Source organism: Mytilus trossulus, unplaced genomic scaffold (assembly GCF_036588685.1).
Source record: "Mytilus trossulus isolate FHL-02 unplaced genomic scaffold, PNRI_Mtr1.1.1.hap1 h1tg000085l___fragment_1__unscaffolded, whole genome shotgun sequence".
Lineage (NCBI taxonomy): Eukaryota > Metazoa > Mollusca > Bivalvia > Mytilida > Mytilidae > Mytilus > Mytilus trossulus.
In genome coordinates, this window is record NW_026963295.1 from 4,043,850 (window position 1) to 4,066,596 (window position 22,747).

Below are 22,747 nucleotides of genomic sequence, written 5' to 3' on the forward strand. Positions count from 1 at the left end.
GAAAAACAACAATAATAGTGAATGTAACAAAACATGTAACCCATACCGTGCTTACAAATATTGATCCCAGTTATCCCTTCTGGTCTGACAAATATCATTTACAGCAAATTAAAGGACGAAATTATGAACATCCCACAAGTTTTAGAGGTTTATTTTGGTGCCTTAACCCGTCAAATAATATCTTTACAAAACATTAAATACTAAAAAGCATGATACACCATTTATCGAGAAGGATGGTTCTCTATGGTAGCTGCATTGTACATGTTGTAAACATTTCGAGATTTACACATTAAAAAAGTCAAATGCAATTTACCTAGAATGCCTACACATATCTAATAATCTAATATCATCACGCTATTGTTTTTTAAGAATGAGGTTGACAGCAAAAGACAAGGACTTTTCGCAGAAATCAGTCAGATGTTTGCACAAACGCCATTAATGCAACATTTGGTGATTGATGATCAGATATTTGTAAACGCGAAAGATGAACATGACCCAGATATGGTAAAGATAAAAGATGTTATCATGAGTGAATCAAAAAAGCAGCCAACATGGGGTGAATCTCTACCGAAGTGTTTTATCCCTCTAGAATTGGAATTCGCATCGCTGATCCGACGCAACATTCCTCTGATTACTATAGAGCATCTAAAGAAAATAAACTCCAAGCAACCTATTAGATCTCTTTCGGAAACTGAGTTAAAGGTTTTTCTGAAATTTCAGCACTCAATTGGCAAGATTTTGTACTTTGATGAACACAAATTGGACAAACATATAATTTTGTCCCCCAAACTTCTCATTGATGCCTTTAAATCTATTGTTACTGATAGAAGCTTCTGTCAAGGAGACAAAGACAGAGAAGAGTTGTGGGATGATATGAACACGCAAGGAGTGGTATCAAAAAATGATATCCAAACAGTTTGGAAGAAAAATACTTTTTACAACGACAAAGATTATTTACTGGAAGTTATGACCCATCTGGATATATTGGTAGAACCAAAGAGATACGATTCAGACCAGAAACGTATACCTGTTGGTTTCTACTATATTCCAAGTATGGTACAAACCGAAGATGATTCTGGATACCTTCAGTCAGCTGGTTTCAAAAACCGGAGTATTGCCATAGCCTTTCGATCTTCATCAATAATGATACCTCCTGCATTATCCTTTAGATTTATTAGTTACTGTCTATATGTCTGGGCTGTGAAGACATACGGACAGACCAATAAGGAAATGCTGTTTCATAGGTCAGGGGTTTTCACTATTGACTCTTCATTGGATATGTGCATTACCTGCGAAGATAAGATGATTATTGCCCGTCTTGTTCATGCAAAATCAAACACACTTATTCTGAGGGATGTGGCTTCCAGCATCTATGAATGTCTATCATCAGCCTTAGAGAAAATAAGTAAGCTGTATATAAGAACAAGTAGCGACCAGACTCAAACCGGTGATGCATCCTTTATGACCAGGATATGTTGTAACTCACCAAATAACCCATGTGGCTTCCATGCCAATGTAGCTAACCAAGACATAGTTTGGATATGTCCTTCACATGGCATCGAACACAGCATACACACAATAACATCATGGATTGCAGGAAAGGTAAAAATATATGTTTCCTTTCAGTGTGGAATAGAGACAAATTACTAAATTAGATATATGCATTGTTCATTTCCACGTTAATTTTTACATCGGTAAACTGTCTTGTCCCTTAACATTGTATCAAATTGACTATACAGAACCGTCAAAAATGTACTGCCAGAGATGCAGTGATATTTTTTTCTAGTAAAAAATTGTAATAATAAATAATGCTGATGATTAACCTATGCATGTTTGATTCTTGTAAAATGTAAGTTTTTGTGTTATTCCTGTGTTCCATTATCTGTCACGCGGTTCAATAGCTACACATTTGAAAATGAAAAATTACAATGCATTTATGATATCAGATAGTGTAAAACAAAATTAAAAAAAAGATGTCAGAACGTATAAAAGTAGTAAAAAGGGAGAATTCGTCATTCAAAGTCGGTATTAAGGCTATTACAAAAACGGTTTTAAGATATTTTTTACATTCAATCCCAATAATTTGGCATTATAGCGACTGATAAGGTAAACTAAATTGATAGACACAAGGCAATAATTAATTTTCAATGTTATTTAGAATTAATTTTTTCTTTTCTCAGGATGAAGAAAAATGTAACCCAGGGTGCCCAGGTATAGTATTTCGATTTTTGAATTATGTATAATGCCATTTCTCGTTTTATCTCCTAGTCTCTTGTTTTAAATGAATATTAACTTATATATATAATATGATGAGAACCGCGTTCCTCTAATTATTTATATATTATTTTTTTTTTAGAATTAACACAACAAGTTAAATGCAACTACTATTTGTTGATGTACTGGAATGATGATTATTTAGCAATTAAAACACATCGATTCGTGCTGTTTTATGTGATAGCCTGAGAACCGCTCAACGAATCATTTTCAAATGTTAGAATTTTGTTTTTAATGACAAGAATAATCACACTTTTAATGTCGAGGAGCCTCACTTTAATTGTCTCAGGAGTATCTGCTTCGGTACTGCCACAACCCTGTCTTATATTCGCAGTAAATGCATTCAGTTATTCAGTTGAAATAAATTAAGGTTTCAAGGTCTTAACCCCGCCACATTCCATATGTATATTGAAAATGGAAATGGGAAATGTGTCAAATGACACAACCCGACCTAAGATCAGAAAACAGCCAAAGTCCACCATGGGTCTTCAACACAGCGAGAAAATCCCGCACCCGGATCCGGGCTTCAGCAGGTTCCTAAACTAAAATGTGTACTTGTTCAATGAAAATGGACGTCACACAATACTCCAAAACATATAAATGAACTAAATTTAGAAAACATACAAAACTAACAAGGCCAGAGGCTCCTTACTTGGGACAGGCGGAAAACTTCGACGGGGTTAATGTTCTGTGAGATACTAACCCTCCCCCTATACCTCTTTTCAATGTAGAATAAACAGACCCAGGGCAGTACGCACGGTAAAACTCCCAGTCCGATGTCAGAATAGGTAACAAAAGCAAAATGACAATGATACACAAATAGTAAAGGACTATTAGCATTTCCTGGCATGCCAGCTCAAGACCTCTGTCCCAAGTCAGTAGCATGTAGTGCAGTGGTTGTCGTTGGTTCATGTCTATCATATTTGTTGTTCGTAAAAAAATATTTTATTTTATTTATTTATCCTTTTTGTTACCATGGTATGTCATTTGTTCGGATACTCATGCATCCTTGGCCTGCAAATTCTTCAGTTTCAGTGTTTATAATGAAGGTAAATCTGACGCAGCAAATTTATCAGCTGTTTTAATGACTTTGGTTGTTCAGCAGGAGTTGTGTTCTTGGTTGGTTAAAACAAAATATGCTATATGTCGTCTTCATGTGATGTTTTATCAAGTACTTTTGACTAGAAACTAGAACTATAAACAACTGTTACACAAGTGGGAAGTTTAAGCTAGCTACAGACATAATTTAACCAACCATTTTCTTCGTAAAATGCCTGTACCCAGTCAGGAATATAAAGTTGTTTTTTCACTCGTACTGTTGGTTGATAACACATTATTGATCGAATTATGTGGTAAATCTTGAAAAGTATTATTCTCTCTCTCTCTCTCTCTCTCTCTCTCTCTCTCTCTCTCTCTCTCTCTCTCTCTCTCTCTCTCTTCTCTCTCTCTCTCTCTCTCTCTCTCTCTCTCTCTCTCTCTCTCTCTCTCTCTCTCTCTCTCTCTCTCTCTCTTTTTGCACAAAGGTGAACTGCACATTTCACTTGTCTTAGATAAACAACATAGCCAATGGTAAACGGCTAATGGCTAATGGACATCATTACATAATAAACTCGTTTATCCATGTTATCCATGAACATATGAGGCGTTACCTGAGGAGTGTTTAAAACATTACCGTAGACATATATTATATACTGCATACCTTTTTTTAATATCTGTTGGTCTTGATTTCTTACTTGTCGAAATTAATACTAAGAAATTTACGAAGCGCTTGTTTTTGCCTGAACGACATTGTCAAGAAACAAAAAAGGACATATATTGTACAAACAATGTTAAACATGTAAAACTGATAAATACAGCATTATTGCAAACTAAAACTAAATTTAAATGTTTTAGTTTTAGTTTGCAATAATGCTGTATTTATCAGTTTTACTTGTTTAACATTGTTTGTACAATATATGTCCTTGTTTGTTTCTTGACAATGTCGTTCGTATCACAGAAATATGTATATGATAATGCTTCAGAGAGTACTATTAAGATGTATCTCTTCTAACTGTTAAAATACTATTTTCATTTTATTTTAAATACAAATTATTTTGGTATTTGATACACGTGCAGTATTTTTGATACAGTTACTAACGAAGAGTTTCTGAAATTGACACCATCAGATCTACACCTACGTCGTCTGTCGTTATTGTACAGTACATTTGAAGCTAAAGAACTGGCAATAAACTTGGGATGGTCGAACAGGGCAGTTGATACCGTATTGGAAACTGAAGATCCACGGACATCAAGTTTTGAAATTTTGAGACAATGTCGGGATAGCAAGATGGTAAAATTTGAAGACATCAAAGAGGCATTGGAAAAAATTGGAAAAGAAAGTATCCACATACTTTGCAAGGTAAATGTATTTTGATGAATCACAACAAAAAGTAACACTGTTTGTTTAGTCTCTGCAGTTTTATTGTTTTCTGTTTTGTCTTCTTATTACATTTTTTACTAAACATATTCATTAACAACAAACACATCCACAAAAAAACTTGATATCACCTAAACCACGGGTAAACATGTAAATAAAATGAATGAAAGGTGAAAAAAACTATCGAAAAGCAACAACATGAAAGACGAATTATATTGTCAGAATAACATATATTGAATTCCTTAGGATAACTTGCATTTGAATTTCAATGTTGTTAGCCAATCAAATTGTTTATGTCAATTAACATGAAGTGTGTTTTCATAATACAAATAAAGACATTGCTAATTAATTAATACCATGAAAATTATCAAGAAATTTAAAGAATAGGACAAGCGTTTGTACTTATTCTCTTCCTTTTTCAGTTATATTTAGGCTTTCATATCAAACAAATTTTAACATTTGAATATTATGAGAACAGCTCTAGCACATGATAGCTAAAGGTAAATAGATATACACCAATGCATTGAAGATACGCATGGTGGTTAATAGCAACACATTACAGACCATACAAAAGCATAGAAATCGAAAACCTTATGTTGAAATTTTCTAAAGAACACATTCCTAAGAATTAAAAAAGCTATATCATTAATTAGACCAAACAATATAAATTGATAGGTAAATTGGCAAAAAATAATGTATGAATTGGAACACATCATTTTAAAGACATAATAACATTCATGAAAGCATACATAACAAAAGAAGGTGTTTATCTTTTTTTCCGACGAATGTGTCTTATTTGACTATTAATATGCTAATATCAAATTAAATTCGACTGTATTGTATATACATGTATATAAAGGGCTTAATCTTATGATGACGGCCGAGATTATAAATAATTAGTTTTTGATTTTTTTACAGCTTGTGAAAGGCAAATCTATTAGTTTTGGTAAGTAATGTGATTCTAGAGTTTTTTCTAGGCCTGTAGAAAACTCGCTTGAATAATTCCATAAGATATTTGTCTTCACATAAATTTAGCAATCGAATTATACCTCGCACTTTAATCAGTAATCCACTTACGTAGAAATTTCTGTTGTACAGTCTACATTCGAAAATTCATGCAATAAAGTTGGTTACCTGAACACTCCACATTATTATCAAGTAGTCAACAACAAACTTAACAAAGGCACACATACAGATAAAAGCAATCCTAAATTTTACAAAAATTAATTTGGAGCAGACTTGTTGACTTAAGAAAGAAAACAAGCAAGTTAATTTCATCGGTGGTATCCCAGACCTTGTTCTGCCTTTTTATGACTGCTGCAGACCTATTGACAAGTCTGCTCAATACTCAAGACTAGACCTGTGAACAAGTCTGATATTGACCAGTCCTGATGACATGTCTGCCCAACAGCAGACCTGTATAATTAATTATTTGAAGAAACGAAGATATTTAAAAATGTGTTATTAATCGATGTTGAGCGGTCCTGGTCATAAGTTAACTTAATGTTGAGCAGACCAGCCTGGTTTAATTTTAGATCAGGTTTGGTTCAATGGGAGTTGTCAAAATCGAGTTTTACCTATTCAAGGACTGGTTTAGAAGTTAACTTACGTAGCGGTCTTATCTTAAGTCAACTTTTTCTGCAGTCATGAAAACAATCATAGAACCAAGTCTGTGTTTCAAGTAAACTTGTTTGTGGTCCTAGGACTGATAAGAGCAGTCCTAGGACTGATAAGAGCAGTCCTAAAACATGTAAAACCTGAACACTGATTAATTTTGACTGTTAAGCAAGTTAACTTGATGTTCAGGTTAGTACTGAACACAACTGTGTGTCTTCGTGGTTTAATTGTTTGAATTTCAACGGTAATTCAAAGACAATAACTACTTTTGTAATGACATTGTAAGTTTATTTCGACTCATAAGTTTCGATATGTCTTTGGTATCTTTCGCCTGTCTTTTAATATGATATGTGAAGCATTTATGTGTCTTTTGCATCGATAAGAATTAAACATGAATCCATACCGGCCTCCGTTTTGACTGTGTTTGGATATGAAGTAAAAACAACAAAGACACCACACTTGCTTTTAATGGTCCATTTAATTATGTCGACAGTTAAGATTTTTCTACTCTCTACACTACATTTCCACACAATCTGATCAAGAAAAAGTTTAATTAAATGGTCTTTTGAAAAATCTCATTCAAATTGGAAATTTATTTGCTGTAACTCGTGTAAAGCCGTGTTCTATAACGAAAAGGAATTGTGCTAAATACATTTACTGATAGTGAAGATGTGATTGAAGCAGTTACTTTTCTCCTGGACAACATATATGTACGTTTCTGCGTTAAAGTATATCGACAGGTAGTAGGTATTCCTATTTGCACTTATTGCAACCCTTTCATAGCAGATTTATTCCTGTATTGCTGTTTATCACACTTTATGGCCAGAGACACGTCATTGTTGCGTTTCGTTGACACATTCAACAAAACTTAATGTTTTCTTGATGATATTTTTTCGTTATATAGAATTGTATAAATATACTACCAAATTTACCCAAAGGAAATAACTTTAGATAAATCTAACATTAACTGCAGCAGTTGTCCTTTACTAGATTTAGACATTTCAATTTCTAAAGGAAAACTCCATAATACAATTTACGACAAAAGAGACGATTTTCATTCCTTATTGTTCATTTTCTTTTTTTAGACGGCGATGTTCCTTTGGCTCCATCATACGGTGTTTATATATCCCAACTCGTTTGTTATGCCCGTGTGTGTAGTGCTGTCATATATTTTAACGAACGTAATCAATGCATCACTTATAAATTATTAAGTCAGGGATTCGTTACCATAAATCTATTAAAATATTTACTTAATTCTTTCATAGATACAAAGATTGGATAAGTGAATTTGTCTGTACCTGTAGAAAACTTATTAAAAACGGTATTTCACTAAATTTTACGATTATATTGTACTACAAGAGCGGAAATCACTATGTGTTCCTTGTAAACTCATCGACCCTTTAAACAAACTTATTAATAAAGGTTATCTTATTGATATTGTAATAAGATCTCTGAATATTGTTAACATTGACACTAACATTGATTTTGTCATCAACAAATTAAAGCATAACTAACTTTGTATTCTTTTCGAATGGTTGTTGGGATGTCTAAATACACATTCACGTTTATTTTCTATTTAGATATTGCTTTATCTATAAATTACATGATACATATTTGTTGTATGGTTATATCCTAATGATCCTTCTACCTTTTGATACTTTTATTTTGGCATTGCACAAGTCATGTCTTCTTTGACTGTCCATTGCGTTAAAACACTAAATCCGTGGGATGTGTTTTAATTGATTTTAGTCTCTGATGCTAGATTTTTTTTTATTGTTAATGGTATTTGGCTTTTAACTAGCTTTCAGTAGCTGCGAGTACTCTCAAATCGTACGTTCGCGTTAAGTTGACCTGTTGACACAATTTGTAATGCATTTCTTTAATTCAATGTTTACTTATTTTGTGTTATATCTCGTCTTACTATTTTTAATATGTACCACCTTTTATAAGTATTTAGTATGACGATAAATTTTCACTTCCGTACTAGCATCTTGAACAACAAATTTATTATTTTTGTAAAATATTTCGTACTCCTCACAACAAAATTATTATATTTAAATTTACCTGTGTACGTTGTTTTATTCAACGCCATTTTGTGCCAGGTTAGAATTGACTTATTGACGCTCTTACTGCATCTTTTTTTTTTTATTAATACCTGTAACATCTAAGTTATATAGGTAATTACGTTTTATTATAATGTATTCATATTGTGTAATAGATCAAACTTATTTGTTCAGTGTATGTTTACTTGTTTTTGTTTTAATGTCATTTTGATGAGTTAAGCCATTTCAATTGATATTTTTATGATGTTATGTTACACTACTCTCTCATGTATGAGTAAAAGTTTGCGCCTGCTAAAACCCGCTGCATTTTTATGCACCTGTCCTAAGTCAGGAGCCTGTTGTTCATTGGTTGTCGTTTGTTGGTGTGATTCATAGGTGTTTCTCGATTCCTCGTTTTTTATAAAGATTGGATCATTTGTTTTCATGTTTTAATTGTTTAACACTAGTCATTTTTGGGCCCTTTAAAGCTTGCTGTTCAATGTGAGCAAAGGTTCCGTCGTGTTGTAGACCGTAATTTGACCTATAATTATTGACTTTTTATACATTGTGACTTTGATGGCGAGTTGTCTCATTGTCACTCATACCACGTCTTCTTATTGATATTGATATAATTATTGCGATTCCCTAAATAAGATTGATACCCTATATATGTGTTAACTCTGATTATATTTTAAGAATTACAAAATTACGTTTTACTTTACTTTTTTGAATATCTCTACTTGTTGTATTTCCTATATATATTATCTTTGACAACACAGATATGGAACCTGAGAAATGGGACCTGGTACCTACAGAAGAACACATTGACAGATTGGCCCCATTGGTAGGAAAAAACTCCCTCCCGTTCCTGATCGAGCTTGACATGGATTTTCATACCTGGGAGCAGATAAGCCACAGGCAAAATGACAGAGATTTAGTAAGACTGAACAAGGATATTTTAGAAGAATGGAGATTCAAGTTTTGCAGAATGCACAGTCTGAAACCAACTTTACGAAAAATAGCACATGCTTTCAGTAACATTGGCAAAAATATAAAAATCGTTGACAACACATTATCAGATTTGTTTTAATTTTACTTAATTCAAGAATGAGTTTCTCTTGTACTCTTCGGGTGCAATTTCATTGCGATATTATATAGAAACCATTTGATAAAGGACAAGATGATACATGAAGACAATTCATAGAAATATAATGTATTAACACAGATATCTATTTACCTTTGAACGAGGAAGCCTACATTTAATCTTTGTTTTAGGTAGAACATATTATCAAAGTGTATAGCATGTTGAGGTATATTCATGAGTTACTTCTTGTTTCTTTTTCAAATATACTACTTAGTGTTTTAATTATCATCCAACAGGTATATTTGATTGTACACTTTGTTTTTCCGATTTTGGTGATACATTTGTAGTATTGCAAATTCATTAATTGTCTTCAAGTTATTCTGCAAATAATTGTTTATAATTAAAAAGGCCTGAAAATGTTATACATGATTTATTATTATAACCGAATGTGTTTTCCATTGAAGCCTGGTATAAGTATTTATATATATTTTTATAACAAATGGGATTATATATCAGCAATATTATATTATATGTTAATATTTAAAAGCTACCTGTATATAGAAAAAGCACTGTCCCACAAATATAAAATATAAATTGCTTTTGATACTGTGCACCAAGATCGCATGTGTTGCTTTGTATTGCCTCATTATATCAAATATAAACTGATTCAGATACTCTGCATCAAGATCGGATGTATTCCTGTGTACTGTCCCACAATATCAAATATACACTACTCCAGATACTCTCCACCAAGATCGTATGTATTGCTTTCTACTGTCCCACAATGTCAAAAATATTTATTTCTCCAGATACTTTGCACCAAGTTCGCATGTTTTGCTTTGTACTGTCCCTCAATATCAAATATATACTACTCCAGATACTCTGTTCCAAGATCGCATGTATTGCGTTGTACTGTCCCACAATGTCAAATATATATATTTCTCCAGATACTCTGCAGCAAAATCGCATGTATTGCTTTGTACTGTCCCACAATATCAAATATATACTACTCCAGATACTCTGCACCAACATCACATGTGTTGATTTGCACTCCCCCACAATATAAGATAAAAACTGCCTCCGATATTCTGCTACTGCGTGCATCAGACACCCTCTACTCGATCCGATACTCTGGTACAAAGACCGTATGTGTTGATTTGTACACTCAACGGATATATTTTTAATTAATAATACGTAAAGCACTGGGTCTGAATTAAAGATTTCGAATGTTTAGGACGCACTCAAATTATCAAGAACTTATTTCATTAAAAATTATATTCTCTTTTCTCAAACATGTAGTTTTAAAATTGTATTTTCTCATAAATTAATATTGATCTTTGTGCAGATGCTTTTTGTCATAAAATTGCTGCCAAATTGTATAACCGAGAGGCTAATGAAAAATGATACACACTTCTACTAACAATGTAAAATTGAGCATTTGAGAATATATTGTCTTAATAAGCTTAGACACTCATCACAGAGGACGAGAAGTACCGTATACTGCTAATATTCAAAGTTAGTAATTGATCTGTTTGGAATTATTAGTTTTTTTTCTATGCAGAAAATAGATGTCTGAAATAAATCTGATTAATACACGATTGTGCAAAAAAAAATGAATAATACACACCTGTTTTATTTACACTTTGTGTAATGCTGGTTTTATTGAGTACCTGAGGCAAAATATCTAATGTGAATAAGATTATATATGATTCAATATACATGCATTATCTGTTTAATCATTTTTGTAAAAGAAAACTGCCTTTTCTTGTAAAAATAACTTTTTATCTAACAATATGCATTGGAAAACATAATACGTTGAGATAAATTTGAATCAGATGATTGTAAACGTTATACATTGAATACAAAAAGATTTAAACAATTCTTTAACATTTTTTTTTAAATCACTTATTCTTCTGTGGAAATATCAAATAAAATAAGTATCGCTTTTACAAATAGTTAAAGAAATTAAAAAGGAGAAAACAATGTTAATAATTAGTTCTTCAAAACTTTGATCCAATGCAAGTTTCTTCTAAAGTAAATACAATAATTAAAACATATGCGAACATGTTTAGTTTACAACAATAGTATTTGTAAATAACAAGGCTACCAGAGGAGTTATCAGTATTATGTCATGACAACGCATCTGTCTCACTCCCGTGCGATTTCATACGATTTTCCCATTTTTTTCAATTTTTCAATTTTTGTTATCTTATTTGTCATGTTTGTCTATTTAAACGATTTATCAGATATGAGATCTTGATTTGGGCACCTTTAAAAATTTAAAATAATCCAGCAAAAAAATATAGAATTGTGATATAAATATACAAGCATAAACAATATCAAATGCATACCTTGTTGTTACAAACTATATACATGTATGTCCTTTACAAAAATAATATTTACCTAAGATGCGCAAATTATGAATATACAGATCAAACATGAAAGAATAGAAATATAATACTTCAGAAATAATAATCAACTGAAAAATAAACAGTGAAATATGAAAACTTGATTGGGCACAGCTTCCCACACATTGTTAACACCGTTGCAACAACAACAAAAAATACTTTCATTGACATTACATCACGTTCAACCAAATTATGAGAGCGATATGATACCCCTTTGATTCTTAAAATGAAAAACAAACATAATTGTACAGTAATACTCAAAACTGTGCCCAGTAATTTTAAGACGTACATTTAAACTTATCAACACCGTAGATGTGTACCGATGAGCAAATCATATGCTTCAAGAGAGCAGTTCTGTTGTTTAACAATAGATTACTATTGCATGCTATAAGATTTAATAACTATGTATTTATTATATCGGATTGGAGATCATGACTACACAATTTAGTATTAGATAAAATTATTCTATATATGTAGATTAGTTATTAGATAATTGTTAATCAATTGAAACATTTTTCATTGTATTATAGTGTATTTTGTAACCCATCGAATGATTAGGTTTTTTAAACTGCTTTTTTTCTGATTCTGTCGAAATATTCAGAAATTTAACCAATTACATTGATTGTTGAATTGTATCATTTGGATGGTTATATTGATATAGCTTTTGTGATATCTATCCATGCGTATATGCTTTCTAATAAACACATACAAAAAAATATTGGTATTGATTAGAATGTGTGACAGCATTCATTGGTTTTTCATTTTCCTTATTTTGAACGGAAATATCAGGGTTGTTTTGATAAGGCATAGGCACTCCACATAGCAAAAAGTCAATTGGAGGTGGCCGCCATATTTTCCAGACGTTAATAAACATGACGTCACCAGCTATGTGTCATTTTGACGAGTAAAATCGCGCCAAATACAAGCAAAAAAAGTTATTCCCGAACAGTTAGTTAATACGAGACCATCAATGAGGTCGGTAGTATAGAATATTATACCAAAAAAAAAAACTGCTAGTAGTCTGTTGTTATTTATGTATTATTGTCATTTTGTTTATTTTCTTTGGATACATCTTCTGACATCAGACTCGGACTTCTCTTGAACTGAATTTTAATGTGCGTATTGTTATGCGTTTACTTTTCTACAGTGGCTAGAGGTATAGGGGGAGAGTTGAGATCTCACAAACATGTTTAACCCCACCGCATTTTTGCGCCTGTCCCAAGTCAGGAGCCTCTGGCCTTTGTTAGTCTTGTATTATTTTAATTTTAGTTTCTTGTGTACAATTTGGAAATTAGTATGGCGTTCATTATCACTGAACTAGTATATATTTGTTTAGGGGCCAGTCGAAGGACGCCTCCGGGTGCGGAAATTTCTCGCTACATTGAAGAACTGTTGGTGACCTTCTGCTGTTGTTTTTTTCTATGGTCGGGTTGTTGTCTCTTTGGCACATTCCCCATTTCCATTCTCAATTTTAATATTACTAAATGATCAAAAATCTTACCCCTATATTCAGTTATATTATCTTTTCATGCTATCATCTCGTGGTACTGGTTTTCACATTTTATTTTTATCATTTCGAACTCCTCTCGAAGACATTTCATAAAGTCTGTGAACTGTGATTTTAATTCACTAACAAACTCTGTATATTTCTTTTCATCAACTGATTTTGTATTCTGTGATCTCTAACATATTCCGAAATCGTTAATTTCAGGTTTTCTAGTTGTCGATCTAGATTGTCAAATGAATTTTGAACTTCTTTTTCAAAAATAAAGTTACTGCTGTTAAATTGTAATGAGTAATGATTTTGTATTTGTGAGTTAAACTCGTCCCATTTTTTTTTTCTATGCCTGTGATATGGTGCCTGTGATTATGATCGATTATGTTATGTTACACGGTGGGTATGGTTGTCCTGCGAGAGAATGTTCTGTGCTGGTGATTCGGTCCTGACGGGTGCTGGTGATCAATGAAAAAATGTAAACAAAGACAAAAATGATGATTTTTGACGTTTTCACTCATAAAAAATAGAAGAAAACAGTTGAGATTTTTCAATTTTGTTTCTTATGGGTTCATATGTAAACCATTAAAAAGTTAACCCTCTAAACTGATTCAGTAAGCGTAACACAAAAATGCTCATTTTCAGAAAATCTCGAACTGAAAAAATAAAACAAAAATGCTCATAGAGTCCGCTTTCTATACCGCAATCCACACGACAAAACTATTTTGTGAAAAAACATTGCAATTTATTAAAATTTAGCATTTTTTCAATTTATTCATGTCCTGATACTGTGCAGGTGGGTCCTGTCATTGTGCTGGTGGGTCCTGATACGGTGCTGGTGATTTTGGATAAGAAGTTGCTCATATTTGAAACAAATGTTACAAAATCAATAAAATTGGGCAGATAATTATTGTCAATAGGATCTATGACTCCTATTTTAGCTCTTGTGCATCCATTTGGCTGTTAATATGTGTTTTCAAATGATCGTTACTTGTATTACACAATTACATAACAGGGCTCTTTCGTCCAATATCAGATAACAATATAAACTATCTGAAATAAAAATAGTTTTATTAAGATATTAAATGCCCCTTACATTGATGCTTCAACAATGATCAAAGCCCATGCTGCATAGACATGTTTGTTAGCGCTCTGCATACCCCTCCCCACTTACTCAACCAACCAACCCCCCACCCAACCCCCCCCCCCCCCCAACCCCCCAACCCCCCATTTCCTCCTTCATTGTTACAGTGGTGTAGCAACACAACAATTTATCACAAAAATAATAACACAAAGACACACATTATTGAACAACAAATGCTCACAGGTACTGAAAGCTAGTTCAAAGCCGCATTTTCAACTAACAGATAAACCATGTTCTCATATGCAAAAATCCCAATCGTGTCGATTAAAAAAGTCTCAAAACTTAAGTTCACATTTTAATGTTTGATTAAGCAGAACTTTAATTAAAAGTGTGCAGTGAATCTTGTGCTCACAATAGTTATTGTCATGATTATGTTTACATAAGACTTATAAAGGAATTAAGAAGGTACCAAGAAATATTTTACACTTCAATTTAATGATCATGAATGGAAGGAAATGGTACGGAAGTTTAGATAGGACAAAAAGAAATTGATAGTATTTTTTGGCGAAAGACTTAAACGCTTCTTTGCATTATATAGTAAAACTCTTCTTTAAAAGCATGCAAAAAATAACTTTGATTGACTTGCTTGCTATGTTTGCTCCAAAGATATTTTCAAACAATAGGTAGGCGGAGTTTCAATACATACTGGGATTTGATTGGACAAATACAAACTGACAGGAATTGAAGTTAATGTTTATTGTCCAAACAAATTCTAGTATATAGTAAACATACTTACCTGTCGTTTACAACCATCCAAACAATCATAGCAAGGAATTTAATCAAGGTTTGCTTTGCATGTATTTATAGAAGAGCTGTAAATTCTAAAAAAAAAATCTTGTTGTCGTAGATGGTTAAATCCTCAACAAAATATCATTAACTCTGTTGGAACGAATAAAGGTTTTATATCAAATTTTCGTGGACTTTTTAGCTTCCACCCTGACGAGGCATGTTAGCTGTTCGTATGTTGTTGCACCTGACGCACTGAAACTTTCACATTTCCATCTTCTTTTCTGAAATATTTTACCCTGCTCATACTTGACAGGATTTTTATTCTAGTAAAAGGTGTAACCAATGAATTGAACACAAGTTAAAAATTCCACAATACTATATAATTCATTTTATGTGTCAATTTGTTCGAAAAAAATCGAAAAGAAGAGAGTTTTTTAATGTCATGGTTATCTGTCGCTATCTAGATATATGCTTAGCATTTATTTCAGATGACATGGACTCCTCACCCAGGTGACCCTGCTGCCTTTCATAACTTTATCCGTATACAATTATTTTAAAATAGATAACCAAAGGCTGCAACTCGTATTTTTGTATTTAAATGATTCGTTGTAACGAGAATATTTGTGGTGAATGGAAACTGTGAGGGTCAAAATCTTAAATTGCTTATAAATGTTGCTGGAGCCAGATTCGTTATCTGATCTAAATTTTCTAAAATGTGCAAGGTAGATAGACATTTTGATTTTTTTTACTCGGTAAGTTTGCCCCAATCGCTTGAACTTTTGCAATATTACAGCCAATTTCAATGAGTGTGTAGACAAAGGGATTACTTTGGTTATCTTGCTTGCTGAACAGAAAAATCATTGTAAGTTATGTACACTACCCTACTTTAAGAGTAGACTAGTCCGACAAATGACACATCTTTCTGTCTGTAGGACCAGGCTACTTCGAAAGGAGGGTACTTTACCTTACCTAACAATGACCTCACGGTTTAGCTAACAAGCTATTTTGGAATTTTGAAATGAAAAAGCTAAGAAATCTTAGTTTTGTTAGTGTGTACTAGGTTTTCGAAAAAAAATACCTGATAACCCTTCAGACAAAACAAAATGTTGAAAATATCTTACAGATACAGCAAGTGATTCTTAATAGCTATAAGATACATTTTTCTTTTAAAATACAACTTTTAAATCTTACGGGAAACTATTCCAAGCTTAAAACTTTCACTGTAACCTCGCTTTAACTTATCCCCCATCCCCCCCCCCCCCCCCCCCGAAAAAAACCAAAACAAGCAAACCCGCAATACTATTGTCATTCTTATAGTCATCACTCAATTGTTCACAAATAAATGTGTTTAAAGCTGCTAAAGACATATGATTCAAACGCTCAGTAAGTCCTTTGTTCTATATTTTTGCTCTCCATTTTTATGCAAAACCTTTTACATTTTTATTTTATCGGTTATTGTTGAAGGTCGTACGATGACGTATGGTTGTTAACACATACTTTCTGTGTTTTTTTATGGAAATTTTTCCATTGACAACAAACATACCACATCATCTGCATTATATAAGTATTGTATAAATTACAACGTATTTTGGTAATCTTGCAAAATGATCGTAATCCCGTTAACATATTTTCAAGAAAGCAGACAACAGTTAATTAGTCAATAACAATGCAGCATCAATGATCTTGAATATATGCTTCTTTTAATCTTTTAACTAAAATATAAAGGCACAAAACCAGGACATTGGAGCACAGTACCAGGACCGTTTTTCTTATCACCAGGACAGCGTCAGGACAATTCCGTTTAACGAACTTGTACGACTTTTGCAATATAAAATTGTTGTAATATACTTTGCATAGTACTTATGACGCATCAGAGAAAAATTAAGCAACAAAACAGTCGTTTTATTGCCGTTCTGGTACAATGTAAACAAACCCACCAGCACAGAATCAGGACCCACCAGCACCTGACAGGACCAAATCACCAGCACAGTACGTTCTCTCGCAGGACAACCATACCCACCGTGTTTTATGTAAGATTCGGACGGAATGTCAGGTTGCCTAAATTTGTGGAACCTGTCCAAAATGTGATAAAATTTCATTCATGATCATTATGTGTAAAACATATTTGTCTAATTCTTCCCTGATTTATCATTTTTTTTACCTGTTCATTATTAAGTCTTTCCACTTTTCTGTGGAAAGACTTATTGTTTTTCTTCTGATTATTATTAATTTTTTTTCCGCCAAATTTTATTCTTGCGATAAATGTTTGTTTCGCAATATGTCGCTTAGATATTTCTCATATGGTATCGTATAAATAATGCGCTTTTAAATTTCACCCTGCTAAGGCGAACCATTTTCTTTGTTAGAGTTATCTTCCTATTCACTGTTTATCATCTGTGTGCATCTCCTTCGTAACAAAAAAAGATAGCGACAAAATTCTTTTTACAAATTGTTCGTTACATCCTAAGTAATTTTTGGCGTATTTGGATCGAAGCGATTCGATGAAATTTTATAGGAGTTATCTATCTTTACGGAATAAATTTGTCGGTATGTTTTTTTTAACTCCTAAACCGTTAACCGTATAACCCTGGAATGTTTTTAATTGAGTCCCCTAGGTCCTTACTTAGAAAATGAGGTCAAGGTCAAAGGTCAAGGTCAAGTTCTCAATTGTGACTTTTGCTTGTTTTTGCATTTTCTCTGACACTTTGAGAGATACATATTAAAGAACAAGTGCAAAATGTCAGCTTTATTGTATTGAAGATATGCTACATTTAGTCTTATACAATTAAATGGCATCTTATAGGAGTTGATGCCCCTGAAATGTCTTGATATGAGGTTATTTGATAATAACTTCAATTAAGTTCATTATAAAGACATTTGACCTTATACAAAAGGTTACGTGACAAATGACCTTGAAAAATGGCTACCGGAAGTGACCTTGGGAAAACCGGAAGTAGCTTTTTTTGCAATTTTTTCACATAAAAGTACTCAGAATCCATATATTTTGTCATAAAGATACATGAACAGATAACTGAAGACTAAAAATGACTTCCAACAAACCGGAAGTGGCCAATTATCTCCCATTCTACATTCAAAAGTATATATAAACTATATATTTTTGGAATCAGTGTGAAAGAAGCTATCATATGAGACCGGATGTGACATTCATTTCACCGGAAGTAGCATATTATCTCCCTTATATCACTGAAAAAGATAATCAAACCATTATTTATCGCATCAGTATGAAGAAACTACCTTCTTATTCAAATTTCTTTGGTGTGGAAAGACTTTCAATTGTTCTCTGAACAATTGGTTTTTAATTTTTATTATATCAGTTCTTTTTTGGTCGAAATTTGATTACTAGTATGACGTCAAATTTTCTTGTTTTCCACTGAAATTCCTATTGTGACGTCATGAAAAAAGGGCGACCATACCTAATGACGTCACATAGTAAGAACACATTTAAGCAGATCGATCGAAAAGAAGGATTACGTTTGTCTGAATGTCGTCCACAAAGTATTAGAGAAACAGATTCCACCACCAAACCTCGTGCAATACGATATATATCCACTCTCGACAGTTAAATTTCAAATTTTTAAAACGTGTTTTAAAATTTAGAATTTAACTGTCTCGAGTAGATAAATATTGTATCACACTCGATGCAGTGGAAGAATCAATATATGAGAATACAGGAAGTTGAAGAGCGACGGATAAGCATGCAAAAATAAAGAGACAACTATTCACCCGAGAACAACGTGTATGTAAGCAACTATATATCAACTATATGCCACCGTCCGTGCTTTTGTATTAAACAAAACCTATGAACAAAACCTATGAACAAAACCCATACCATATAGTCAAGGCAGTTGATATTTGTCCGGCCAATACAATGCGCATGTCTGTGTGCGTGAAATATTATCTTTAGCAGCACCAGAGGGTTGCAAATTACATATAGGGACAACTAAAAAGCAAGGTTTTGCAATCTTAAATTGTAAGGCCACCATCTTGTTACTGGTAATTGAAATTGTTGTTTTCTTCATATATAGTCCAATGTGGACAATGTATAATGTATAAACAAATTCATATATAGTCCATATTTATTTCTTTATCAATGGCTTCACATTGTAAGAAGAAGGAAGACATTATTTGTAAAACAAACTTGGGTCGTGATTGACTCGTGCATTCTAAGTTAACGTAATGATTTGGTCTAGTTGAAAAAGGTATAAAATTATTATAGATATGAGAAGATGAGACAACTCTCCATCCAAGTCACAAGTTGTAAAAGTAAACCATTATTAAAAGCACGGTCTTCAGCAGGTAGCCTTGGCTCACACCGAACAGCAAGCTATAAAGGGTCCCCAAAAATGACTAGTATTAAACCATTCAAACGGGAAAACCAACGGTCTAATCAGTATGAAAAACGAAAATTTATCACAAATATTGATATCGCCGTTTTCAGCCATGATCTCAAAGTTGAAAATCAGTGATAGGATTACAAGAGACCCCCTGGTGCTGCTGAAGATAATATTACACACACTTCCGTACGCAAATAAATTGACATGCGCATGGCAATGGTCCCAGCACTATTCGTCCGGTTAGCCGAATTGACCAAATTTTAACTATGTTGTTACGGCTTTTCTCATTGTTGAAGTCCGTACGGTGACCTATTGTTGTTAATATCGGTGTCATTTGGTTTCTCGTGGAGAGGAGTCTCATTCCACATCTTTCTGTCACCTCTGCGACTAAAACGACTTAAGACATAAAAAACGAGACAGCCATCCTATACATGATTGCGTCTTCGATGGCGGCGTCCACATATATTCACTCTGTGGTTAATTTTTTTGATATTGTTACCAAACTTGGATAGAAGCTGTAAAAATATTTCTTCATTTCCGTATATTGCTTATAAATGGACTTATAGTTTTCTTCCAGTTAACATAACAGTCTGCAGGTAAAGATTTTAAAACATCTATTGGATTCACAAAACATCCTGGATTTTTACCACACTTGGACATATTGTAAACCAAATTATTTTCGCGACTTTCGCGAGTAAAAAAATAACGCGAATTTAAATCGTCGCGAATATGTAAAGACAGGATATTTCCTTTTTAAACTTCATCAAGTCAATCAGAAAATCGCGAAATTAAATAGCCGCGAAGTTGTCATGAAAGGGTAAAACGCGAAAAAAAGTATCCGCGAAAATAATTGGTTTACAGTAATCAAAAGACAATAACAATCAAAACCAAGGAGTAGACAAAGACTCACAAAAACCAAAGGAAATTTACATCAACAGTTATAAATAATAATTAAGAAACAACACGAACTCCACTAAAAACTGGGAGTGAAATAATGTGCTCCGGAAGGGTACGCATTTCCCGCACCGTATACGGCACCCGTCGTGTTATTTCTTTGTTCAGTCCGGTAATGATGGAAGGTTATTATGACTGGGGAAGAATATCAGATATGATTTCTGATACACTTTTGTCATAATGGCCAACTTAGCAACTTTCAGAAAGCAGTATTCCTCGTTCAACAAAATCAGCGTACTTTGAGCTAGCTCTAGAGTAACGTATCAATTGAGACACATATACTCCATATGCTGGTGCCGCTGGGATGTTGCTACACAGAAATGGAAAATTGACTATAGGAAAATTAAAATCATCGCGTTTGTCATAAATTTTGGTATTCAACCTACCATCAGTAGTCATTTCGAGGAAAAAAAGGTCTAAATATTAAGCAGATTTATCTGTGTCGGTAGTATCTTTAATTTCAAGTTCACTTGGATATATTAAATGTAAGTGATCACTGAATCTACCATTATAAAGAAACAGTACATCATCAATATACCGAAAGGAGAAATTAAAAGACTTGGCTAAATCTGCAAGTAGAGGAGCGCAGTTGGTACCAATTGGGATTACAATAGTCTGTTGGAAGACCAAACCTCCAAATTTTACAAATATGTTGTCAATTAAAAAGTCCAGCATGGCAGTGATATCCTCGTCGGTATATTTGTTCCTTGACTCTGTATAATTTTTCACAAAACTAGATATTTAAAACGTCTAGTGCCCTTTTTGCTAAAGAAACATAATCTGACGAGTTCTTTCAGTCGAGCTTTAAGTTTAGTATGTGGAATAGTGGTATAAAGAGTTGAAAAATCAAAGCTTTAATGTTGGTACAATGTTTTAATGATTGAGATTGTAAATTCACCAATAAATCTTTTGAATTTTTCAGTATCCACATCTGATTAACACCACTTCTTGAATAAGCCTCTTTGGAATATTTCTAAAGTCCTTCTTTGACTGCAGTGAGTATGGCAGTAAAAACTTTAGAAAGGGGTTTAGTGGAACACTTGGAAGAACCTGCAATATACCTTTCCTTATAAGGATTCTTGTGAAGCTTAAGAATCCAATATAAGGATGGAAGATTGTGGTCTTCATCCTTTGGATTAACACCAAAGGAGATTAGAACCGATTTGTGGTTTTCCAGGATCTCCTGCTTCGTAAGCGTACTTAGTGTATATGTAGGATTTCTAAGTGTATTATTTATCCCCAGTTTCTTAATCAGGCAGTTAATGGAGGGTTTCTTGCAAACAAAAACAATATTGTTTGAGGCTTTGTCAGCTGGAACGACAACATATTTGTCATGGAGGCAAGATAACTCTTCTATGACCTGAGGGTCTTTAAAGACGGAAGGAGCTTTGGTGCTCATTGACCCTTTAAGCTTACTTACTCTTATCTGAATCAATGACCTCACTGATTTTACCCACTCCGAAAGAGTGTCAACCTCAACTTTTTCCCTTTTTGCCCAGTCTTTTGCATAACCCTCAACAGAATCCATTAGTAGTTTGAAGTTCTGCTTCCAATTGATTGGGTGTGGCTCTCTGTATTTCGAACCCTTCAACAAAAGTTGTCTGAACTTGTAGTTATTAACAATGTTTAGGTCTCCAGAAATTACATGGCCAGCAGGATTATACACGAAATGGGAATGTGAACAGGCACAATCAGGTGTTTTAGTTTTGAAGTCATCAATATTTAGATCCTGCAACACTTTTTTGTGATTAAATTTTTTAGATGCTACAGGGTTGGTGTAGGAATACGATACTATAGGAGAAGATTGATCCTTAAAGTAAGAAGGAATGTTGCTTTTTACTCTTTTATGGTAAAGAATATTACTTATATATATAGCATCAATACCCTTGTTTGTGAACTTCAAGTTGAAGAATGAACGTTTTTGTAGTTCCTCCGAATGTTCAAAAACGGGTCTGAATAATCTATGGTTAGCAATATCCATCACCATGATATGTTTATAGATTTCCTTACTTTTTTAGCTCTTTCGCCACACTTATGCAAATTTTCCATAAAGGTTAAACTGAATAAAACGGTGTTTTTAGGGGCAAACAATTTTTATATTTAACTTATATTGGCCGTTTCATTCATTTGAAGACATTGTCTTACTGATCGTTATTGTTCGTTTAGTGCATATTCAGAACTACAACATCTAAAAAATGTGATAAGAATATTAACCCTGCGTTGTACTAG